At 41.6% G+C, this 24,299-nt stretch overlaps 1 protein-coding gene and 1 long non-coding RNA gene across 6 annotated transcripts in view; one reads left to right on the forward strand and one right to left on the reverse strand.

Moving 5' to 3' along the window:
- Positions 1-24,299, reverse strand: part of ELFN1 (extracellular leucine rich repeat and fibronectin type III domain containing 1) — a 363,238-nt gene that overhangs the window by 256,107 nt on the left and 82,832 nt on the right. The gene's annotated exons all lie outside the window — the stretch shown is intronic.
- LOC140074688 (uncharacterized) lies at positions 20,395-23,126 on the forward strand. Its single transcript, XR_011849246.1, has 3 exons — positions 20,395-20,438; positions 20,926-21,001; positions 23,026-23,126. It is a non-coding gene; the product is annotated as an uncharacterized lncRNA (long non-coding RNA).

Consider the following 24,299-nt stretch of genomic DNA (forward strand, 5'->3'; position numbering starts at 1 on the left):
CTAATCATGGCGGGGGTATGGAGGATGCCATAGACTAGCCGTACAGGCCACACAGCTGGGAATTGTCTTAGCCGTCTCTGATCTCCTGGCGGATAGGAGGCGATGTGTAAATAGTTTTTCCACTTTCTGTTTGTTTTTTTATATAAAGACTTGGTGGAATTGAACATTTTCGAGCTCGCTAATGGTATTTATTAGGTAACAGAAAATAGCAATTTTACCATCTGCCTCGTCAAAAAAAAAAAACTCATTAAGCTTCCGCAACGTGCAGCTGCTGAGTGAAGTTTCAGCTGATAACATTCCGGTTCATTTAAGCCTCGAAATGACATGTAAAACCTTTTGTGTGTGTGTTTTAATGCGAGCGTCTGAAAACAAATGGTGCTTTCTAATTGTGGAAGATCAGAATTATGACAGCCCGGCACCTATAAATCCACGCTAAAAGGGATTAGATGCAGAAGCCTGTTTATCATTAGGTAACTTTTTTTTAGAAAAGCGTCAGAAGGGATGTAAAGTGCAGATGGATGTAATGGGGATTATAACACGCACAATGGCCTAAAGTAATGGTCCTCAACCATTTTGTATCTAGGGACCGGATGCACCCAAGATTTTTTTTGTGTAACCCCCTTAACACGGCCTGCTGGAAAAAAAATTGGGTGGCCCCGCAAATACTCCATATCTAACCCCAAGCCACATAATGTGCAAATTCCAGGAGCCCCCTTGTCTTAAATGCCCCTTTACCTGCAGCTGCCCCCTTTTCTGTAGCCCCTCCTGATAGTGCTGCTTTTTCTGTTGTCTATATAAGAAGGGGACACTACAGAAAAGGGGACACTATAATGCTCCCTTTTTCAATTGCCTCCCATACACACCTCTGTCCCCTTGTCTTTGGCCTTTCCACTAAGAACAAAAAAATCATACTGTACATACTTGTGTAAAAGCCAAAGCTCTTAATTTTACCACAAAAATACTTGCAAAAGTTATTGACTCAAGTATAAGCCTAGGCAGGGAAAAAGCCGCTACTCTAATATGTCCAGCAGCCTCCCCTCATTAATGAAATGTCCAGTAGCCTCCTCTAAATCATGAACTATCTAGCAGCAGCCACACCTCATTTATATTATGTCCACAGCAGAGCCCCTCTTTAAAGAAGGTCCACAGCAGAGCCCTTCTTTAGAGAAATGTCCACAGCAGAGCCCTCCTTTAGAGATATGTACACAGCAGAGCCCCCTTTAAAGAAATGTACACAGCAAAGCCCCCCTTCAATGAAATGCCTACAGCAGGAACCCCCTCTAGAGAAATGTCCACTGCAGAGCCCCCTTTAATAAAATGTCCACAGCAGAGCCCCCTTTAATAAAATGTCCACAGCAGAGCCCCCTTTTGATGAAATGTTCACAGCAGAGCCCCCTTTAAAGAAATGTCCAATCTTAATAAATCCCCTACAATATCCCTGTACTGTGATATCACTGTGTGTACTATCTGTGTACTGTGACATCACAGTGTCCATTACCCCTATACCTTGACTTGAGAAATTCACATATTGGTGGAATAGAAACCCCTTTCAGATTTTCTGTGCAAGGATACATTTTTGCAACCTGTCTGAACACTGTATTATATTTTTGTGGGTCTCAGTCCTGACAGGACATTATACAAGAAATGTAATTCAATGGTTGTGGTTCCTGTGGACTCAGATCTAGGTCAGTCCAGATTTAGGTCATGGCCACTTACATGAAACACCAGCATTAAATGCATTCACGATGGTACCTGACCAAGTAAAGTATCAATCATTTACCAGTTGAGGATATTAAAGGGGTTTCCTCTATAGTCCCATAGGCTACAAACGAACCCTCATTGCAGGACATCCCCCCCGCGTTGTTGTGATTTGTGGGAGTTAATGATTATCGTCTATCCTTGGCAAAACTGCTCTAAATGTCAAAGCAAGACACTGGGCAACGCCACTTCTTAGGGTCATAGTGAGCACCACACGGCACAAGGATATCCTTCACCGTCGTGATACTCTCTGAACCCTCGGGCATAGAACAAATCTTAGCATTGCTTCCACATGGACGATTCCTTTAAGCATGTTAAATATTCTATAGCATTAATGTCCCTTTGTGTACATGTAATGGCTCAGTAATGTACATCTAGGCTCTACAATTCCCAGCTTAAAAGCCTACCCATGTTGTAACACACTCGAAAAAGGTCACCCGAATGTCCCCAATAAAGCGGTAACGCGCCATCTCCACAATTAGCATCCCTTTTATGGTCTTCTGTAAACATCTCGGCGGCTTTTATGTTATAATTAACCAGCGCGGCTCCGTTCTGGCCTCTTCTTATAATATTTGTGTGGCCACCCTCTAGTGACGGTGACACCGCCATGAATTAGATACATGTTACCTTGACAGAGCGCCGTGAAATATAGACAATGTATAATTGCATCTAATGGAAATTACAATCTCAATTTGCCGTTTGCTCTCGGCGCGGGATTTTCGGCGCGGAATGATATCTCTGATTAGGCAAACAGGAATGTAATTAACACAAACTATCGTAAGGGATTTTTTTTAAGAAAGGTGTCACAGGGTTGTTTTCTATTTCGCCAACATAAAATGGAATTTTACATTTAATTATTCCATTAAGGAGAGTTAATGTTATACCAAGGGATTCATGTGAGAGAGGAAGTACATTGCTAACTGTGTACTGCGATATAACCGAGTGCATTATACCTGTACTGTGACATCACCGAGTGCATTATACCTGTACTGTGACATCACTGTGTGTATTATCTGTGTACTATGACATCACTGTGTGTATTATCCCTGTACTGTGACATCACTGTGTGTATTATCCCTGTACTGTGACATCACTGTGTGTATTATCCCTGTACTGTGACATCACTGTGTGTATTATCCCTGTACTGTGACATGACTGTGTGTATTATCCCTGTACTGTGACATCACTGTGTGTATTATCCCTGTACTATGACATCACTGTGTGTATTATCCCTGTACTGTGACATCACTGTGTGTATTATCCCTGTACTGTGACATCACTGTGTGTATTATCCCTGTACTGTGACATCACTGTGTGTATTATCCCTGTACTGTGACATCACTGTGTATTATCCCTGTACTGTGACATCACTGTGTGTATTATCCATGTACTGTGACATCACTGTGTGTATTACCCCTGTACTGTGACATCACTGTGTATTATCCCTGTACTGTGACATCACTGTGTGTATTATCCCTGTACTGTGACATCACTGTGTGTATTATCTCTGTACTGTGACATCACTGTGTGTATTATCCCTGTACTGTGACATCACTGTGTGTATTATCCCTGTACTGTGACATCACTGTGTGCATTATCTCTGTACTGTGACATCACTGTGTGTATTATCTCTGTACTGTGATATCACTGTGTGTATTATCCCTGTACTGTGACATCACTGTGTGTATTATCCCTGTACTGTGACCTCACTGTGTGTATTATCCCTGTACTGTGACCTCTCTGTGTGTATTATCCCTGTACTGTGACATCACTGTGTGTATTATCCAGTACTGTGACCTCTCTGTGTGACATTACTGTGTGTATTATCTCTGTACTGTGACATCACTGTGTGTATTATCTCTGTACTGTGACATCACTGTGTGTATTATCCCAGTACTGTGACCTCTCTGTGTGACATTACTGTGTGCATTATCCAGGTACTGTGACATCAGCCCTACTGACCACAGAAGAAGGATGATTTTTAGCACATTTAATGTTAAATTATGCGACTTGTTCATTTCAATAGGGCTGAAGTAGCTAGCCTTCCTTGATCTCTCATGGAAATAAGTGTAACCTGTGCGGGACATGTTCCCTAATGCTCCAATTAGGTAGGGAAATTCAGGGACTTGCCGACCCAATTCTGCTGATGGCTTAGAATCGGACAGTCAAATACTTATCCTTGAGCATTAAAATATTCCATTGTATTAAGTGTTCCATTAAAGAGAAACTACTAGCAGATTTGACCAAAAACAGACCTGTAGATCTGTGTTACCAAACCCTTGTGTTGTTAGAGACAATAGGACTGGGGAAAAAAATAAATATATATTCCAGGATTGTAGCTGGACTTAATCTTGAGGTTAATTTTACCTGTGCTGCTGTAATATCTAACCAGAATCCTGCTACCTCTCTTTCTCAGAGAAGAAGTGAGGGGCCAAGGTGCTTATGCTGCAGTTCAGGGAAGAGATCTCACACACCAGTGCACCAGATTGTTCCAAGTCCAATAACAATCCTGGAAAATAAATACATTTTTCACAGTCCTGCTGTTGGCCTGGTTACACAAGACTCCAGGAGCTAAACCTGACACTGTCAAAGCTTTGTATGTGCAAAACCAATGGTAGACATTTTATTAGTTATAAGACAGTATACAGCAGTGGTGTCGAACCTATGGCACTGGTGCCAGAGGTGGCACTCAGAGCCCTCTACATGGCCACCCTTGCCATCACCCCAGGGCAGGGTTCGCCAGACAGGACTCAAGGCCTCTTGCAGTCTCAGGCAGCCCAGGACCCTAGAAGGAAGCTACAATGATGATCCAAACTTCTTCTCCTTCTTTCTACTGTATTGGTGTCCTCAGGTGCCTATATAATTTATACCTGTGACAGAGCAGGGAGTCATAAGGTACTGCTTAAATTGTGGCTTTGGCACTTTGCGAAAAATATGTGGGTTTTGGTTGTAGTTTGGGCACTCGGTGTCTAAAAGGTTTGCCATCACTGGTATACAGTAAGCGCCTGAGCTCCCCCTAGTGGTACAAAAAAAAATGGAAAACTTTTCATAAACCAATATCAGATTGGAGGGGGTTGGATACCCGGTATCCCCACAGATCATTCATACTAAACAGCTGATACACAAAGACTGGAACAGGAAGCAGATTGCGCCGTTCTCTGTGTAGTGGCTGAACTGAGTAACTGCAGCTGCTTACATTCAAATGAATGAGAGAAGATCTGCAGTAACCTGAGAGGTTCTCTGGATGTCGGAATGGAAATGCCATCAATACTTATAGCCTGGAAAACTCTTTTTTTCCATTAGACATCCAGCTCTCATATCCTCAGGTACGGAACGCACTGTCCTCGATTTCTTGTGTTTACCTCTTTTCTTAAAGTCAATTTTTTTTTTTTTATTTCTGCTTCTTCAGTTTAACAAAAACACATTTACTAAACATCTCCATTAGAAAATTCCACGAATCAAAAAACATATTTCCTAAGAAAGGAGCGATCCTCCGATTTCCTCCACCGCTGAAAATGTAGCGAAATAAATATAGAAAGAAATGTAAGTTACATATTTGTTTTGCCTTGAGCACGAAATGCAATTTTATGAAAAGTACATTACCGGGAAAAAAAAAAAAATTTCTTTGGGACTTTTCCGATTTTTTTAAACTACGGCTGGTAGGGTTATACGGTGTGTTATTCCGTTAATCATGATTATCTATGACTATGGGCACAACCCATTATTCCGCTCTGTTCCCGAGTCATTTGTTACCTCCGTTTAACAATGAAATGGGAAAAATCAAAAGTAACTTGTGGAGGATGGTGGATGTTATCAGACAAAATTCCCTTAAGGGGTTAAACAAATGAGGCTGTTTACTTAGTAAGAAGCGCCACTCTTGTCTATAGGATGTGTTGAGTATTACAGTTCAGTTATGAATGGGGCTGAGATGTTGTACCAGACACAGCCTATGGATAGGAGTGGCGCTGTTTTTGAGAAAGAGAAGGCCAATGGCTATTCTCATCCAAAGCCTATTGGCTATTCTCATCCAAGTTATGGGTGCTAAAACAAGAGAGGGTGTACCCAACTTCATGACCACACCCATGGTGCACAAAAATAAAATAAAAAGCTAATTTGCATATACAAGCGGTCCCCTACTTAAGGACACCCGACTTACAGACGACCCCTAGTTAAACACGGATCCCTCTGCCCACTGTGACCTCTGGTGAAGTCTCTGGATGTTACTTTACTCCCAGACTGCAATGATCAGCTGTAAGGTGTCTGTAATGAAGCTTTATTGATAATCCTTGGTCCCATTACAGCAACAAAAATTAAACTACAATTGTCACTGGGGGGCAAAGAAAAAGCGTCTAGAACTACAATTATAAAATATACAGTTTCGACTTACATACAAATTCAACTTAAGAACAAACCTATGAACTCTATCTATCTATCTCATATCTATCTATCTATCTATCTATCTCTCTATAACTATCTATCTATCTCATATCCATCTATCTATCCCATATCCATCTATCTATCTATCTATCTATCTATCTATCCCATATCCATCTATCTATCTATCTCATATCTATCTATCTCATATCTATCTATTTATCTATCTATCATCTCATATCTATCTATCTCATATCAATCTATTTATCTATCTCATATCAATCTATTTATCTATCTCATATCTATCTATATATCACATATCTATCTATCACATATCTATCTATCTATCTCATATCTATCTATCTATCTCATATCTATCTATCTCATATCTATCTATCTATCTATCTATCTATCTATCTATCACATATCTATCTATCTCATATCTATCTATCTATCACATATCTATCTATCTCATATCTATCTATCTATCTCATATCTATCTATCTATCTATCTAGCTATCACATATCTATCTATCTCATATCTATCTATCTATCTATCACATATCTATCTATCACATATCTATCTATCACATATCTATCTATCACATATCTATCTATCTATCTCATATCTATCTATCTCATATCTATCTATCTATCCATCTCATATCTATCTATCTATCTATCTATCTATCTATCACATATCTATCTATCACATATCTATCTATCTCATATCTATCTATCTATCTCATATCTATCTATCTATCTATCTCATATCTATCTATCTCATATCTATCTCATTTCTATCTATCTCATATCTATCTATCCATCCATCTATCCATCTCATATCTATCTATCCATCTCATATCTATCTCATATCTATCTATCCATCTCATATCTATCTATCTATCTATCTATCTATCTATCTATCTATCTCCTATCTCTCTCATATCTATCTATCTCCTATCTATCTCATATCTATCTATCTATCTATCTATCTCATATCTATCTATCTATCTATCTATCGAGCCCTAGGACCTTTACCGGTACTTGAAAATACTTGTAGTGGTGTCAATCAGCTCCTGAGAGCCACCATATTTTTATCATAGCTATGGCATCTTCAATCTCAGTTCCTGAAGTTTTGATATTTTATTCCGGTCACTTTTGCAGCACAGATCCTTTTTTTTTTTTTTTTAACACGTCTTCCTTGTCAGAATATAATAAAAAAATTTGTAAATTATCAAAATACAGAAGTGCGGAGTTGTGTTTTTACTGCGTTGCAGACGGTCCCGCCGGGTGATGAAGGAGCTCTTCTTACTGAATTATTAACTAGATGTTAGATAAAGGCTACAAACAGAATATGAATTAAGTACCTTCTATATAGACGGAGATGGTTTGGCCTTGGTAAAAGTAAATATGGGTTCAAGTCTATTATTTTTGAGAAGACACCTATGATAGACCTGGTAGACCTGGCAGGACAGGTGAGGTCTTCACTGCCCCGCCTGGGACCTCTGAGGTATTGGTTAGGGTGGCCATATTTGGTACATAAGACTAACATACTGATTTGGCAGGACTGGAACACCTAAAGACATGAGAGTCCCAACCTCCGACAGCAACATGGAACAGGCATGTCCTAACTTGTACGTTCAATTGTTCTCAAAGGTGCAAAAGTTCTGCAACAACGATTCCCCATAATTCCCCTTTATTATTGCTTGAGAACCTATATCCACCAGAAGACGCTCAGGTGCCCAGGTAGACAATTTGTGGCCTTTATGAAAGTCTGACTGTAGGAATGGAAGAACCTAACTTAGTTCCTCCCTTACCACCCTATTCCACCTTTGGTCTGTATAGCTCTGGGTCTTGAGGTGTAGATAAGTATCCATCTATCTCAACCCATTATCGTTGACCACGTGACTGGACATGTCTAGCCTGGAGGAATAGGTAAGGACACATCTGTTGGTTTGTGTAAAGCTTCTTCAAAGATACCTTAGGTCATGATTATTAGGTCTCTGTAAAGGTGAAAGTACAAATGTTGTAAGACCCCTAAAAAAGTAAAGGCTATCACTACATAAGAGCACATCAGCCCATATATGGAGATGTGATAGTATCTAAACTCCATAAGGAACATCTAATTCACTTGTTTGTTTACATTACGTCTCTTCTATCCCTAGAGATTCCCCAGTTCACAGTGGACCTGGCAAAGGCTATGGAAACCTCAGTCTGTAGATGATTAAAGGCAAAGTTTTTGTAAATGCTTTGATTGGGGTTGATGACTTGGTGAAGTTGGACACTCATGTCTAATGATCTGTGAGCGTCTGCCGGCTGTAAACTCTTTTTAGGTGTCTGAAGGGAAAGCTTCATGAAGATCAGAGAGGGATGCAGATCATTGGGAATGACTGCGCCGGCGCTCGTAGCCTTCCTAAGGAGGAAAGCAGAGTTTTTGTAATTCAAATGGGGAATCTCATCTTCCTGTGGCTCTCGAGTCTCTTAGCGATGGATGAAAGGAATATGACTTGGGCCTGCGGAGCATGGCATTCATTATTAGACGAATCAAAGATATTTTTAGACGTCTACTTGTATGTCAGAGTAGAACAAAGCCCATGGACTTACAATCTTCACCACGCTCTACTTTATCTCACCAAGGGATTTTTCATCTCTACCTTAGATATCTTAAGCATGAAAAAAACGTTTGGAGAAAATCAATCACTGCGTGTAGTAGAGGGACGGAGGATGGTCACTTACTGGATCAATTCATCAAGATTTACATCACTGTCAAGTCTGGGTAAGACGCCATGATGGAGTATGCACGCAACTATAAAAACGTGTGGATAGTAATGCAACGTTTAGGTGGTAAAAACTTTAAGGCACATTTACATAATGCGGTGGATGTATTAAGACTGGCAAGTCTTAATATTCCCCCTACCAATGCATTGCATGCTGAATTTGCTTTCATAGTACATTTGGTTAGGTGTTACCTGGCTCCGATTGCTCCGATTGCTTTTCAGTGCTCGTGCTCAGTGCCGGAAAGCAATCAGAGCCAGGTTAGACTTAGTGGAGAATTCAGCTATTGGAAAACTGACAGAAAGTATAGTAGAAATGGGAGGCCAGGGCATTTACGACCCTACCAGTCCAAAGGAGTTGGAACATTGACACATGTCTGCCAGAAATGTGGTGGGGTCAGGAAGTTGAAGTAAGAGTTCTCCTTATGGAGAGTTTTCCAATTCAGGCCGCCTTATGGGCGTGTGGAGACTTAAAGCCAATGATGCTCCACTAGGGAATTCTGGGAAATATGCAAATACATTTTCCAGGTTGGGAAATGGAAAACAATGCCTCCAAGCATGACCTACAAGATTTCTAATAACATGATGTGGGATTAAGACAAACCAGTATATCTATTCAAGAAGGAGCAGATTCCTAGCTGTAGACAGCAATGTTTCGATCCGGTTGGGTCTCTTCAGTACAGTGTAGGGAACTGGTTTGTAGGGAGGATGTGGATGATACTTTATATTACCTAATAGAGATTCCTAGGAACCTTCTCTTAGGTTGGCTCATGTGACTTGTGACCCATTTAAAACAACATTTCTAAGGGGATCGTAAGGGGATTAACATCTTCTGGACGTTGCAGTTGAGTTGACTGTACCCTACACACTAGGGGGGGGGGGGATCAAAATCTCCTATCACAGCTACTACTGATGATTAGGAAGGCTCCCGTCCCACAGTTATAGGGGCTTATTTACTAAGGGTTTGCGCGCACACTTTCGTCGGACTGTTGGCCGTTTTCGGGATTTGCTCGGCTTTGACAAGTATTTAACAGGGATCTGCACTGGTATTGTGTCATATGTGATCGGATTGTGCCGCCACTGCGCCAGCTTTCATGCGACAAAAATTGGGGGGCGTGCCGTTGGACGATCCAACTGATTCATACTAAGCGCGGGATTTAACATTCAAATTTTGTCACAAGACATGCACCAGGAAGAAGAAGGTGAACTCCTGCGGACCTGAGCGGGGAAGTGGCACATCCAGGATATCTTAGTGGATCGCGGCAAAGTGCATTATACACAGACAGTGCACTTTATGAACTCCAAGGAACGGGTAAATAAATGTGCCCCATAATGTAGAATATGACAGGAGGATACAGAGAAAAAATAAATCACACTGTCCCCCCAGCACGCAATAATGGGACTTGCTATAGCTGCCCACCTGATCAAGTGCTGAGACATTATAAGATTGATAACAGCAAGGTGATTATCTATCAGGACCAGGTTGCCATCAGGTTTTGCAGGGATGCAATTTCTCTTTCTTTAAAAATAACCCCCCACCATCAATTAACAAGAAAGTGTCCATCCATAGGAGACACCACATGCCCAATCACCTATTATTTCCGCACTCCAGGTATACCATTTCTACGCTCTGTAATCCAATCAGAATTGAACGTTTGCCGAGCTCAGGTTTATCAGATTGTGTTTTCCTGAAAGGCGTCCGCCCACAGCATGGTTCCCGGGAACATCTCCATAGGCAAACATTGCATTAGGCGCTGATGAGTGCGGCGTCCGGGCTGTGGTGCGAGGGATGACCCTGCTGCTGACATTGGTCGTTCTTAGTTGTTAATCCGTCTTTAGTCGGATTTTAGCAGATCCCATTTAATCACTGCGTTTACCTCATTTCCTCGGCCATGCCACATGGAGTAGGATGAGTAATTCGCAATCTTGTAACAGGTATCAAATTAGGCTATTACTCTAAGAGCTGGCACAGCCATGTGAACCTTGCCTATTAGTCAAGTTAATTAATATAATAAAGCAGCAGACACAAGGCCGCGCGTCTCAATCACTCGCAACCTGAAGCCGCTTCCAGCAAATGCATTTGCCGAAATTTTGCTACACACGCAAGGAGTATATAAAGCAAATTAGGAAAATATCAATTTACTTTATTACAAATTTCCAAATTATTCAAGCCTTATTGTATTATAATTCCATTATACAAAATGCTTAAAGGGGTTGTCCAGGATCCCAGAGTTATTAAATTCACCATTGACTTCTATTAAAGAATTGGCCTCAGCAAACTCCAAATGAGATCACACGTCCTGATATGAACTATTCTGCACAACTAAACTACATCACTGTGTGTATTATCCCTGTACTGTGACATCACTGTGTGTATTATCCCTGTACTGTGACATCACTGTGTGTATTATCACTGTACTGTGACATCACTGTGTGTATTATCCCTGTACTGTGACATCACTGTGTGTATTATCCCTGTACTGTGACATTACTGTGTGTATTATCCCTGTACTGTGACATAGCTGTGTGTATTATCCCTGTACTGTGACATCACTGTGTGTATTATCCCTGTACTGTGACATCACTGTGTGTATTATCCCTGTACTGTGACATCACTGTGTGTATTATCCCTGTACTGTGACATCACTGTGTGTATTATCCTTGTACTGTGACATCACCGTGTGTATTATCCCTGTACTATGACATCAATGTGTGTATTATCCCTGTACTATGACATCGCTGTGTGTATTATCCCTGTGCTGTGACATCGCTGTGTGTATTATCTCTGTACTGTGACATCCCTGTGTGTATTATCTCTGTACTGTGACATCACTGTGTGTATTATCCCTGTACTGTGACATCACTGTGTGTATTATCCCTGTACTGTGACATCACTGTGTGTGTTATCCCTGTGCTGTGACATCACTGTGTGTGTTATCCCTGTACTGTGACATCACTGTGTGTATTATCCCTGTACTGTGACATCACTGTGTGTATTATCACTGTACTGTGACATCACTGTGTGTATTATCCCTGTACTGTGACATTACTGTGTGTATTATCCCTGTACTGTGACATAGCTGTGTGTATTATCCCTGTACTGTGACATCACTGTGTGTATTATCCCTGTACTGTGACATCACTGTGTGTATTATCCCTGTACTGTGACATCACTGTGTGTATTATCCCTGTACTATGACATCACTGTGTGTATTATCCTTGTACTGTGACATCACCGTGTGTATTATCCCTGTACTATGACATCACTGTGTGTATTATCCCTGTACTATGACATCGCTGTGTGTATTATCCCTGTGCTGTGACATCGCTGTGTGTATTATCTCTGTACTGTGACATCCCTGTGTGTATTATCTCTGTACTGTGACATCACTGTGTGTATTATCCCTGTACTGTGACATCACTGTGTGTATTATCCCTGTACTGTGACATCACTGTGTGTGTTATCCCTGTGCTGTGACATCACTGTGTGTGTTATCCCTGTACTGTGACATCACTGTGTGTGTTATCCCTGTACTCTTTAAAGTCATGTAGATAGCAGTCATTAGTTCCTTTGTTCCATGTTCCATTAGCAGAACGGGAATTCCCTATAGACTAATGACAATGAGATATTATTAGAATTATGATGGAACAAGCTGTGTTATGCCTGGCAGAGCACCTGACGGACAGCGCAAGACACAAGGGTTAAAAGAATTACACAGATAGACTCTGTACGTCCTGCACCACCCCCTTATCTAAATCAGGTAGTATTATTTTTGTCCCTTTAAGTGTTGGGAGTAGAAATCATAAAGAATCTTCCATACAATGAGTAGAAATGCAGTTTTTCTACTGTTTTCCATAACATTCCCTGACAACACGATATGAATCACGACCAGAAATGTACAATTCATTAATAAATTTTGCCAAAACCTACAATCGCCTCCCACTCTTTTTTTTTTTTTTTTGTTGCTGCATAAACAGACAGTAATTGCAGACTTCTACCATCTATTTCCACTCTGTGTGGGCCAATATACCGCAACCAGGAATCAAAGTGCAACAATAACATGACAGCATGAGAGTAGAGGGAAATTTACAGGCTTATCGAGCCGGCCAGGAAGGAGAATCAGGGCAGCGGACGATGTGGGGTCATCCAGTAAGTAGCTCGGGGTCAGATCTTTCAAGCTTCTACCTTATATTGCAGGCAGCTCAGGCGTTCCATAAACCGGGCTAAGGTCACAGGGGTTAAAATGTCTCCTCTCTCAAAGGGATTTTAAAAATGAGTTGCCATCACGAGTCTCAAATCTGTTGTGTGCTTCAGCCCAGATCCCATTCTTCTGACGCCACGAAAAGATATTTAATTTCCCCCCATAGAAAACCCGAGACATTTATCATGTTGAACACACAGAAGTACAAGCTAAGATCTATTGTAGGACCTGCGCCATCAAGGACACGTTATGTATGCTGGGTTACCCTGAAGAGATCTCAAAGACATGGGCTCAGACACAGAAATTTTAGAAATTTTTACTATTCCTATATATAAAAAAAAACCTATGAAGAAAGAAATCGTTGGGAGGAATTAAAATGTAGATAGTATGGAAGTCTTCTGACCTAAGATGAGTCGTAGAGCGCGTTTTGAGTGTTCGGTCAATGGGTTGGAGTTGCATTAGTATCCTACCTTGGGGTGGTCACCTTCAGGCAATCTGAACATGTGGGGAAAAAACAAGAATCCAGAGCTCTGCCGTCAAAGTCACTGGGGCACATTTACTTACCCGTCCCGTTGATGCCGCCGATCTATAATGTCCGACAAGGATTCGAAGATGCCGCAATTCACTAGGATCGTTCGTCCAATTTCCTGCATATGTTGCTTCCCCCGCTGAGGTCTGCCGAAGTTCACCATCTTCTTCCCGGTGCATATAAGTGCTGATCTTCTCACACAATCTGTTTTTTAAATTCCGCGGTTTGTCCGGGTCAGTCGGGTTGGTCGACGTCCACGCCCCCCGATTTGTGTTGCATGCAAGCCGTCGTCGATGCACCAAAATCCGATTGCGTGCCCAAAAAACCTGGGGTAATTCAGGGCAAATCATAAAAAAATCAAAAACCCGACGGAAATGCGTCCGACGGACCCTTAGTAAATGTGCCCCACTGTCTCTTGGTTTGAAGGACGTTTTTCAGGTATTGCATGGAATGGGGTTGGACACCCAGGGTCAAATTAAGACTACCATGGCCTCAGGGCTGTATGGATATTATGGCCCCTACAAGTCTGGAATCACTTCCTACATCTGGTTCTAGAATCAGTTTTTTTAAGAATGGAGGATGTGTCCCTTCTGCTGCTTTCAGTGGTTTCAGGACCTTTGGAGGACCTTCAAAAATCCTGCTATGGCTCTTGTGTACATGTGTATTGAGAGCAGGAACAGATGTACAAAGATTTTATAAGAGAAGGCCCTTCTCAGTATAAAATGTGGTGGGTGGTTTTGATGGCCAAGGGCTACCTAGAAGGCTTGGGCCCCAGGCGGCCACCCAAAGCGCCTATATAATAATCCACTACTGTGGACACCATATTGGTATCTTTGTCAGGACAATGGGTAATTGCAAGAATATCCAAACTTTAAGAGTCATTTGGAGATTCTGTCTACCATATTGTGATTTTTTTTCTTGCCTGATGAAGAGGCCAGAACTTCAGAACATGATCAGAACCTCATTTCTTGAGTAAAGCTTCTTCAGATCATGTGATGGCATCTATCTTCACTGAGGACTTCATAGCAGCCTTCATTCCTGATGGGAAATACTGAATATTCTCCCTATACAAGTAAACCCCAACAGTAACGGAAAGTAAAAAACGTCCTCAAATGGCTCTTGTGTAAGTGTGTATTGAGACAGGAACAGATTTCATGGGTGAAGGTCCTTCGCAATTTAAAATTTGGTGGGGGGTTTGGGTGGACATGGACCCCCTAGACGGCTTGGGCCCAGGACTACCGTCCAAAGCAGCATTGTTATAATCCACTGCTAGGTCCATAGAGTTGGACCGCCATTAATAATCGATGACCTATCCTATTAAGAGGTCATCCACATCAATATCACATCAATAAAGTGGAGAACCCCTTTAATAAAATTCCCAACCGGAGAAAATAATAGTCTTTGTACTATGTCTTTAAGGCACATCCTGAGTTCAGCTAGACAATCGAGAAAAAATACAGATAAAGAAATTTCTCCTGCGTTAATTATTTGATGATTTTTAAAGTAAACATCAAAAAAGCCCGTCTGTGAATGAATGACGTTGCGTCCAGGGCTCCGGCGCCTCTTTAAGCACAGCTGACATTTTCTGCAGGTTAGATTTTCATTCACCACCATTGCTTCCGCTGTGCGGAGCATTAAATATTAAAGCCCTTGTCAAAATGTTGTAATGATTCCTTCCCCTTGCTCAATCTATTAACTATGTTTCTAAAGGTCGATGTTGCTTTAGGTATTTCACCCAGAGCCAAATTCCCCGACTTGTGTGATGTTGTTTCTTTTTTAGTTTTCTACAAACATATCTGCTCTTAGGAGGAAGATAACACATAGGAAATGACAGCAGATAAGAGCTCGGGCTCACCTGATCGGCCTGTCACACCGCCACTTATCTGCCGCTTACTACTTTGGAAGGTCATGGTTTTTGATTGAAATGCCGGGAGATATGTCAGGTGTCTTCTTCATATTATGTGTATGTGCTCCTTGTATACATTTCCCTCTGTTATCTCCACTTCTAATACACAGGATGACAAATACATTACTCGGTAGCTACACAGTCCACATTTGCTCAGTGGTGGTCCAGTCTTTCGAATGTCTCCTCATCATTGTCAATTTTGAGACGCAGGTTTCTTAGATAACTCAACATGTCTATATGGTAGCATAAGTAGCTTATGGCGCCTTTTTTGTGTGTAAGGGTCAAACAGTTGAGAAAACCCATTTTCATACACCCTACTAAGAAACAATGAGGGGTTCTCCTCTTCAAGATACTTACCTTAAGTGGAAAGCAGATGCTCCAAAGGACAATCTAATTATTTGAATGGTCATTGTGTAATACTGAATTTTGCCACTGGAGGAGCTGCTATGAAATGGAATACTGAGTGCTAGATTTACCAACAGATTAAGGGGTATTCCCATCATCAGTGTTTATAAAATATCCACAGGATACCTTATCTGGGCAAGGATCACCACCTGAGAATGTGGGTACTCTCTTTAAGTCCTTCAATCCTCTCTTCTACTATGCATCCGGGTTCAAGGATGTCCTCTACAGAACCTACTTCATCTCTATCGACTCTATTTCTATTTGAGGGCTGCATATGTAATGAAGATGGAAGGGGCATATCTTGATACCCCGGGGGTTGGCTCTGGTCTTTCCAACCCTTGCCCACCAACTCGATATGTGTGGGATGAAGTGGGAGGAGACCCATTGAGATACCACTGCCATGGTCCAATACCACTGCCATGATCCAGTACCACTGCCATGGTCCAGTTCTCGGCATAAGCTGAGAACTTAATATGTGTAGAGAAAATGGGGGTAAAGGAGGCTGGTTTTAATGCTGCTGCTCTGTTGACCCACCTGCCCCAACTATGTCACCCCCTAATTTCCAGGCCCCTCAATCTACCTGCTGCCTAGAGTAGCCCTGTACAATATATTATAATAACCAATGTATCATCCAGAATATGGGTCATTTTAATGTTTTTGATTCCGCTCTGCTGCCCACTGAGACCATGTATGGTAATAAGTTGGGTCAACCAATTAGATATAAGATCAGATGAGTTCAGACAGAACAGATTCTGAAGAACCCATCCCGATGGCTGGTTGCATCTTCTCCGACATCATTATTTTCCGTCCTGTTGTGAGATAATCTCTATTGTCTCCCCATTCATTTATTCCTCTCTCTCCTTTGAACAGGAACCAATAACAGTCTATTTGGTGTGATGTTTGCTCCGTGGGATCATTATATAAGTTGATAGGTATTTCTAACACATTCCATCCAGATGCTTTCTGAAATGGCTCTAGTTACCGCACACAGAATCTGACATTGTTTTGGAAAATCACAGTAAATGGCGTCTCCCGTTTGCTTATTTGGGGAGATTTGACAAGGTTGCTTTTTCTAAGCTAAATAGTCAAGGTTCTGGAATTCCCAAGACTGTAACCAAGGAAATATCAAAACCATTCAGACCATTTCACGAAAGTTTTAGATAAGTGTTGACTGATAAAAGTCCCGCTTTCACACATCAATGGTGAACATTGCATGGTATACATTACAGGAGAGCAGATAATTTTGGAGGGGGTAATGGTTCACATTGAAGAGACTTAAATGACGACAGGCAATGATTCATGGGAAAAAGAAGATTACAAATACAGGCACAGATGGTCCTCACTACATATTTCTACCATCTACTCTTTTATTGTAAGTTCTCCAATAGTGACGAGCGAACCCGATCAGGTTCAGGATCGCCGAGTTCAGCCGAACCTCAAACAAAAGCTCGGCTTGGGTACATGAACACTTGCCAGTTACTCCTGTGATGACACCGATAGTGAGTGTAACTCTTTAAATGGCACCAACAAAGCCACTGGCAGCATTTCAATGCTGGTGGTGCTATACGCTCATCACTATTTATCACCCAGGATCAGTGGCGGCACTGTCCGCATGTGTTAACTCTTCAAATGCTACCGGCAAAGCTGATGTTGCCATTTAAAAGCCTTTTACAATCATTGTCGGCAATCCTGGGTGTTACTGGTGTTGGGGCGAGTTCAAACCCAAACTTCTAGCTGAAGTTCAGGTTCACATTTGTGGACCTGAAGCCTCAATGTTTGCCACAGACCCAAACATTGCAGTTCGGCTCCATTTATCACTATTCACCAAACATTTTTGGGAAGTTCATGTAGAGGATACTGCCATGGATTTTGAAACCTATCAATTGGAGGTCATACGGACATTCCCTCTGATGCTGTTCAGAATGTATGGCGTGTTGGAAAGCTTTACACTGGATTTTGACTTTGTATTTGCGTGAATATTTTGGTGGCAAATGTTGGCTGTACCCATCAATTGTGAAAGATTATATGATCTCTTACATGTATCAGGGAAGGGGAGGAACAAAGGGTTGGCCGAGTTTACATGTTTATTGGGAGGGGCAGGATGAAATTGATGTGTATGGTCAGGGGAACTTCCCAAATGTTCTCCTCCCCTTTATTTATCTATGTATGGGATATGTGGGTGCTTGAGTCTTTTAACCCGAGCTTAGTGTCTAGCCATGTCACAAGATCGGCAAACTGACTTGCCAATCCATGCAACCAGTTGTGTCTGAACTTGAAGGTAGTTCCCCATACACCATACACTCCCATTAGGCTCTGCTAACAGACACCACAATGTGAGCAGCCCAATGCATTCAAGGTGGAGGACTGTGCAGTCAGCCATGTCAAATTTCCGCTCAGATAATTGTCAAAGGATTGTTACAAAATGACCGTCATGAGACGTGAGTCATTGATTTCTATTTAAATTCAACTCATGGGGAAAAAAAATTGTGAATTGTCAAATTGGCCAAATATCCAAGTATCTGTGTAATAGTCATGTAGATCAGGTTCAGTTGCTGATGTAGCGGTCAGGGATGTCCCTCTTGGCTGCTCGTAGGAGTTGACCGTCTTGCCCCAGATGACTTGCGCTGATTAGGAGTCTAATTTCCCAATCGAGGTCCTATGGTAAATAGACTTCCATGTAGATGAACTCTTTTGCTCTAATCTACTAATTTGAAGCAGAAACCCTGGAATGACATCACATTCCTCACTTCTAGGTTTATCTTCTCTTTTTATCCCTATTTTAATTAAACGGCGGTCACTAGCGGGTTATGCTATTAACTATAAATTGCTATTGTGCTTAAGTAAGCCAGTTCTGCTCCTAGAAGAAATTGAACTGACTCAAACCGTTCTTCAGCACTGCGCTCCTGGAAATGTCTCCTCTACCCATTATATTTGCTTATTGACTCTATACACTGTGAAGAAAACCAGAAATGGGCTAAGATCTCACCAATACTAAGTGGTTGTCTGACAACTGCTCATATCTGAAGACATCCTAATCTAGAATGATCCTCAAACTCATATCCTGGACCATACTTGACTTCACATCCAGAATATTGACATCGACCTTACGATGAAGGTGAACCTCTGCATTGGATGTCATTTGCAGCTGCCTATGTTGGTTGGTATTGTATTTAGAAGCTTGCCAAATCTTGGGGAAGAGGGGGTTGGGCTGCCGGACAACCCGATGGATTCGGACAAACCGCGGAATTTAAAAAAGGAATTGTGAAGAAGTAGGAGAACTCGGGCGGACATTGGTGTAGCCGATGTTAGTGAATTGCGCCGGACCCGAATCCTCGTCGGACAACGCTCCACGGGATCGCGATGGGATCAAGTAAGTCAATCTGCCCCAATGAGTGAGAAAGATCTGTCTATAGAGAAACAACAATGGATTCTAAAGAACATTTACTGACTACTACGGGGTCTTGGATTTCTGTCGTAGTAGCCACCATTTTGCTAGGTTATAAAATACATATTTGTCTGCTGTCAGAGTCAAAGACAGAGATTTGAATGTAGCCTAAATGGACAAGGAACAGGTGCTAAAGATGGATAAAATGCTAATTAATATTACAGCGTTAGCTTCCAATATCTCCCAATGACTTATAATGGGTGTCCTTGAGTGAGGCAGAATCTTTGATGGGTGCTCCTCATGGCACCTCCAATGTAGATGGAGGCTTACGGAACCATATGTCCCGTACTAAGCAAGAGCTTGACATGTTATAGTTACAAGGATAGAGGAGAAAAGCAAATAGTGAAAGGGTTAGGTTTTATTGGGTATTTCATGAGACGGATTAGGAAATTATTGCCGTATTATGCTTTGCAAATTACATTTGTATTGCCATCAGGATAAAGGGGCCCATCATTTCTTTTATTCTGGTGCAGGTGAGTGATAGAGGATGAAATATCGGGACGTGAGAGCTTTTAAATTAATCATTTGCAGATATTAAAGGCAGTCCATAACTCAAGAGCAATGTCTTACAAGTCTCACATTACCCAGTCCTGGCGAGAGGCCTTTCTATCAGCGCCGCTATTATACCGCTCTCTATTAGTCATTATGTATTGTATGGGAAAATAGAGGCAGTGCTTCATCAACCTCAGGAGGAGGAGGAGGAAAGTTCCAGAAAGTTAAGTAACATTAAATGGATAATGGGACTTTTCATGAAAAGGGGAGAATTTTTAAACTACTGTAGTGAATGTTAAGGAATTGGTAATGAAGTGTATATAATACAGGGTTATGGAGTGTTCTCATGATAGTATAACCTAAGGGCAAGGGCTCCCCATTCGCCCTATTGACCAAAGAGGTATAAATTATGTGTTAAAACATTTTTTTTTTAATTTTACAGACAGTTGGATACTGTAGATGCTGGAGGTAGGTTGCACCTTCAACAGTTGGGCAAATGAGCGTCCAGTTGACAACTGACATCTCCGAGGAGAACATACTATTATGCATGGTAAAAGTCTAAAACCAGGACATTATCTGTTAGGGAAGAGAACTTGACCTCAATGACCGTTTGGGTTAGGCTGCCTTTGATCGGTGCATGGTCATCTGAAAGAAGACCTTTCACCATCCCAAAAATATGGCGATGAATATACAATACTGTAGGGGTTCCAACGCAGATTTAGGGGCACTTTGAATTTTCTTCTTACAGTTCAAGTATCTGACCATTATAATCCCCTCCACTGTCAGAGAAAAGGTGCAGAGGAGGGGGAGAGTGTTATGATAATCTTCTGCTCCAGCCCCTCCGCTCCAACAGTGGTCAGATACTGATTTCTCAGCAACTAAGTGCCCCCGTTTCTGTAAAGCAGCCCCTACAGTATGACATGTCAATCTCCACATGTGTGAGGTGTGAATGGTCCTCTTTAAAAGGATTAACTATTCCATTGCTACATTAGTAGACTATTTACTCTAATCTGAACAATATAATACTTCAATTGCAGGATTGGTCGAACTAGTAAACTTGAATGGTCAACTTTCGATACCATTGGGGGTGTAACTTGTTCTGAAAGCCATATGGTAGGTATTTGCCCAAACTTTTACTGAAACCTTTCTGGTTACTTTGTGGACAGGTAGCCGTGGTCTATGCCTGTGGATCCAAAATATCTAGTGACCACTATAATATAAACATAGCTTGAGGTTTGAAGGGAAGTCAAAGGGGTTGTCGCACTATTTTATTGAAGGTCTACTCTATGGGATTTTACCGTGTAGGTATGGGGCCTTACAACTACATAATATGCTTCCGTTCCATACTCTGCATTTTGTCAGGCCAGCAGCTGCCTGGTGCAATATTGTCCCTTCACCATTCAGAGATTGATGGCCAATTATGATGATAGGCCATCGATAAAAAATTGTGGTGAACCTCTTTAAGAGGAGCTTGTAGTCATCAAGAACATAAGTAAACACTTCTGTTCTCCATGACATTTAAAAAATACCTTTTCTTATATTTTGTAATTGTTGTACAATTTATGAATACATTGAAAACAGGGTGTTACATTGTAAGACACAAGCCCTGATTGGACAATGGGGAAGTGTGCAGAAACACATCCTCCCCAAATGGTAAAACCCAGTTGAAAATGTATTTCCAGATTTCAAGTTGGAATAATAAAGTTAACTTCTACAGAGGTTTGACTATCTGGTTCATTAATACGGACCATTATTAATGTAAGATCCAGGGTCGGAAAGAATTGAGCCACTTCATTATCATGTCAGCCTTCCCCGAAAGAATTACACCAGTTATTAGAGAACCAATAGAACAGAGACATTGTATGGGAGAGCCGCTTGTTACTATGAATGTGGTTATAAGAGATTTCCGTGTACATATTGATTCAACGAAGGAACAAATCAGTATAAGCGGCTTCTATCGATCTGATGGAAACCTTCCCTTTCTTCTTCTTCTCTAGGAAGGAACTTAATGCATTGGTGTAAGGCTGCTTTGCACTAGTTAGCTAAATTTAATGAGGGGAGTAAGGTGGGGTTAAATTTGCATATGAAAACCGGCGTTACCTGCCAGTAGGGTCTGTGGGTTAAGGGTATTGCGGGGGTATGTAGATTAAGATGTACATTGTGCTACAAAAATGTAGCACTTTTTTGTAGTCAATCCAGTATACTATATGGTAAAAAGTTATCCTCTGAATAGGTTGTTGATATTAGAGGGTCAGGTGGGGTCCCGACACTTTGGACCCCACCAATCAACTGATTCAATATTAGATCAATGTTGGTTTTACACTTCAGATCCATACTGATCAGCCTATTCTGTCAGTTTCCATCTGTCAGCAACTCGGTGGGGATTTCGAGAGTTGGATGCCTACCTATGAACAGGTCTTTGATATTACGAGACATGAAACTGTATTACAATTACATACAATCTACTTTGCAGAGGAAGTCTCTTGTGGCTCGATGATGTCCGTTCTCTTCAATCCTGACCACTAAATGTCAGAGCTTCTCTTGGTAAACATTTTACAGCGTCGTGCAAAGCATCCAGCACATTAACATTCAGCAATAATGACATCCCGACCGGTGACAATGTCCCTATTACTATTATTATTAGTGGACATAAAGTTTCCCTAAAAAAAGACATGTCATTTTTCTTTTGTTAGGAAATAATAGCTTTTACCTCGCTCTTCTCCGAACCATCAGCAGAATCAAATTTCACTCATTAGCGCCTTTAAAATCCTTTGGATCTTGCCAATTCGTGAATGCTGTGCACATCAATATGATTAAAGTCTAGTGTCCACTTGGATCTTTCCCCATCTTTGATATTAGATAAAAAGCCGACGACACAGGGGCTGCCTCCGACTGTACTGGAAATGTTAACTTTCGCAAGGTTTGTAAGAATATCAATTTCTTGGCGTCTTCACGTGTTTGCGGAGATCAAATGCTAAGAACCTTCGCCCAACTTTGGCTCTTTAGAGTTTCCTGGCTGTAAGCATGTTTCTTAGGATTTTCTTTTTTAATCATTGTGTCGGTGGCCTATTTTGTTCTTCCTTTTGTAAGGATTTACCTTGTTTTTCAATGACTTTTACTTCTGTTATCTTTATTAGTCATGCATTGTCAAGACTCGACATGAAGGATCAGTGGTGAGATCAGAACAAGACTACATCAAAAACTCTCCTTACATCTAATTTGATCAATTTTAATGTTTCCTGAGGCAAGTATAATACTAAGATGAGAGAAATAGCATAATGATTCCATTTAGCTGTTTTATTAACTATAAGTGGTACTGTAAGGAACAGCCAGACTGGAATCAATGCTACTGGCAAGGACCAACTTGGTGGTCCACTAGACTTGGTGGTTCCTTGAGTCATGGTGGACCACCTTGCTCCACTCTCTTAACTTATCACAAGATAAGTCGGCCAAATACTTACTTAGCCAATAGCCTATACTTTTTACCCCCACAACACCGGCATACTTGGTTTCTACAAGCCGGCATCTGTTCTCATTGGAGATATTATTCAGACAAACGTTTTATTAACAAGAAAATCTGAACACACTCTCTCACGAATTTTGACCAATATCTTCAACATGGTTCGTGGGCAATAGGTCTAAGTGTTAAAACACTTTGGAACCAACCCAGCAATAAAGAAAATGGAGAACCAAAGTCCTTCTAAATCCTTCAGGTCCCATCAGCCCCATAGAAGTGAATGGATCAATAGAGGTCTATTGTGCACATTGCGGTAAGCACATCGGGGGTCATTTACTAAGGGTCTGATTCGCGTTTTCCCGACGTGTTACCCGAATATTTCCAATTTGCGCCAATTTACCCTGAATTCCCCCGGGTTTTTGCCGCACGTGATCGGATTGTGGCGCATCGGTGCTGGCATGCACGCAACGGAAATCGGGGGGCGTGGCCGAACGAAAACCTGACGGATTTGGAAAAACCGCTGCATTTAAAACAAAAAATTGGTCGCACGGGCCATACTCACATACACCAGGAAGAGATCAGTGAACTCCGACGCAACTCGGCGGACCTCGGCACAGCAGCAACACCTGGTGGACATCGGGCGCAGGACCTTCATGAATCGCCGGAAGACCCGAACACTCGTCCGAGAAGCCGCCACTGGAACGCGAATGGACCGGGTAAGTAAATGTGCCCCATCATGTCTCACTGCCCACGTGACCTTCCGGTGCCACAAAATATAGAGAAGGTCCTATTTCTGAGCATTTTTTTCAGCACGGCTTGACAGCTTTCTATGGAGATGGATGGAGGTGGGGGTTGAGGAGCACTCACTCCTCTACCCAGCCAAAAACAACCTGTAAACTCATCCCAGTTTGCTACCCACTTTTGCAAATGTGTTTGTGTGCATGAGGCCTTAGT

Source organism: Engystomops pustulosus, chromosome 8, assembly GCF_040894005.1.
Source record: "Engystomops pustulosus chromosome 8, aEngPut4.maternal, whole genome shotgun sequence".
Lineage (NCBI taxonomy): Eukaryota > Metazoa > Chordata > Amphibia > Anura > Leptodactylidae > Engystomops > Engystomops pustulosus.